General features: G+C 42.7%; 1 pseudogene; it reads right to left on the reverse strand.

Moving 5' to 3' along the window:
• Nucleotides 1-852: 852 nt before the first annotated feature.
• LOC146076192 (5S ribosomal RNA) lies at nucleotides 853-972 on the reverse strand (annotated as a pseudogene).
• Between the last annotated feature and the right edge of the window lie 1,664 nt (nucleotides 973-2,636).

The following is a 2,636-nucleotide window of genomic DNA, read 5'->3' on the forward strand; positions in this document are numbered from 1 at the left end:
TCAGTTTCATTGTTCAGTTCACTGTGTAGTCCACTCTGTCCAGCTTCTGTCAGTTTATGTCCAGCCTGTATCCCAGTCTTGCTGTGTCCCTGCCGGTCTGTTGTGCTCCCTGGATCCTGAAGTACTGTTCAGTGGTGTTCCTGGTCCCTGCTGGTTAACCCTCGTCTGTCCAGTCTGTTTGATGTACCGTACCCAGAGTGTCATCACCGTGATTCAGTTTACCTGTTCTGGGTTGTCCTGCAAGGCTGTGCTGCGGTGTTAAGTTGGGGATTACCCACCTGTCTACTACTTTATTTGGTTACAGTTGCTTACTACATCTCAGTGTATTGTTACACCCACACCCTGTGTCGCACTATTGGTACCGGTGCATTTATTTTGATTTTGTGTCATCTGCTGAGCATTGTTGCTCCCCTGGGGTTTCTGGGAGTTCCCCGTTTCTGGTGTTTTAGTTAGTTGTCCCCTTGCTCTCTCCTGGCCTCGGCGGACGTGTTGTCTATACATAAGACCTGCCTGTAGCGGAGTGGGGCGGACCTAATTCGCCCTTCAGCCGAGACGGGCCCAGGTGAAGCCTAGCCCTGCACACGTCCGTCGATTCCAGCCAGAGGCAACAGAGTTAGTTTGACGGGGACACTCCCAGAACCCTTACACACAATATTACCTGTGGAAAGTGACAGATATAGATATACATATATATAAATATATATATATATATATATATATATATATATGGTGCAGGATCTCTAAGGGTGCTACAGATTATTAAAAGTGATGCGGTGTTAAGTGCATTCCATAGGGGGGGGGGAGTGAGTTGGGTTATATATCTACCCCAAGTGAACCATCATTAGTCTTTTTCTACTACAGCACTGGGTTTTCCCAAGAGGTCTCCCTTCTTGGTACTAACCCGGTCCAACACTGCTTAGCTTCCAAGATAGGACGAGATTGGGCGTAACAAAGTGTGGTTTGACTGTAGATAAATATGATGACACTTTTGAGAGATTTATTTGTGAACTTTATTATTATTAAGCACCCGGAAGATAAAGGTTGTGTGATAAAAAATAAAGTGATAAAAATACAGTGATAGTACAGACAAGACCTTATAAGAAAGGTGCTATTTCATAGCTGTCATTGAAACCCAGGGGATGCAGAGTGTTCAATTCGGAAATCCAGTACATTTCCCTCTGGGATAATTTGTTTGCCAGATCGCCACCTCTTGGTCCCATTTTGACCCATTCGATGGCCTTGAAGGTCAATCCCTCGGGGTTAGCATTGTGATGACTCTCGAAATGCTTGTAGATGGCATGGCTATTTTGTTCTTGATGTTTCTGTTGTGTTCTTGAATTCTCAGTTTTAGTGGTCTCTTCGTTTTCCCCACATATTTCAGGTGGCATGGGCATTCAAGAAGGTAGATCACAGATATTGTGTTACAGTTCATAAAGGGCCTTATTCTAGTTCACTCTTTCTGACAAAATCCTTCTTAGAAGGATAAAACCATGTGCACTGCAGGTGGGGCAGATGTACTTGTGCAGAGAGAGTTAGATTTGGGTGGGGTTTTACTTCAAAGTGAGATCTATATTGCAATGTAAAAATAAAGCAGCCAGTATTTACCCTGCATAGAAACAAAATAACTCACCCAAATCGAATTCTTTCTGCACATTTTACATCTGCCCCCCTGTAGTGCAAATGGTTTTGTCCATCTAAGAAGGATTTTGTCAGAAAGAGTGAACTAGAATAAGGCCCAAAGTCTTTGATGTAGTATTTGGTGTCATTGAAGTTGGTGAAACGCTTTCTGTTCGGATGAACAAACCTGCATATATTGCACCTTCCACATTTGTAGGAACCGGTGCATTTTATTCCGGAACTTGTTTGTAGGCCTTTGGACGTTATTAGGCTCGGAGCCAGGATATCTTTCAGGTTCTTGGATTTCTTAAAGATTACCTCAGGGTTGGGTGGTAGAATCTCTTTCAGGGTTGGATCCATAAATAGTATATTCCAGTGTCTTTTGAGGCTCTGTTTTATTTTCGTCTTGTGTGTGTGTGTGTGTAATATATATATATATATATATATATATAATTGCAGCAGGATCCGGCTCTCCATATAAGTAAATCAGCGCCGGGTGCCCATATAGCATAACAGACAGCAGGACAAGGAAGATATAGCACTCCAGGCGACTTGATGAAGGAAATACTCACAGACCAGTTAAGGTTCACAACGTTTCAATGCCCGTTTATTAGTGGCATTTTCGTCAGGTATAAAAAATAATACAAAACAGTCTTACCTTTAAACACCCAAGTGAGCACACTGGGAGGCTGGGGGAGGGGCGGAAGCCTCCGCCCTGCCTGCTGGCACATATGAATGACATCACAAAACATAATCAGAGTGCACCCGTCACCATGGTTACAGGAGTATACAAACAGCGTCACAAGAAAAACAAAACAAAGCAGCATGATCTGTGAAAAAAAACAATAATGAAAATCAGCGCTAGGCTTAATCAAATATACATCACATCTATTGCATTCAAGGCACTTAATGCCTAGGAGGCACAGACTGTTTGCAATCAAGAATACTAATAACTGATTAGCTACATGCTAACAGAGCATATTATAAAAAGGATCCCAAACCCAGATGTTCGTTAAGAC

Source organism: Crinia signifera, chromosome 4 (genome assembly GCF_055691185.1).
Source record: "Crinia signifera chromosome 4, ASM5569118v1, whole genome shotgun sequence".
NCBI classification, from domain to species: Eukaryota; Metazoa; Chordata; class Amphibia; order Anura; family Myobatrachidae; genus Crinia; species Crinia signifera.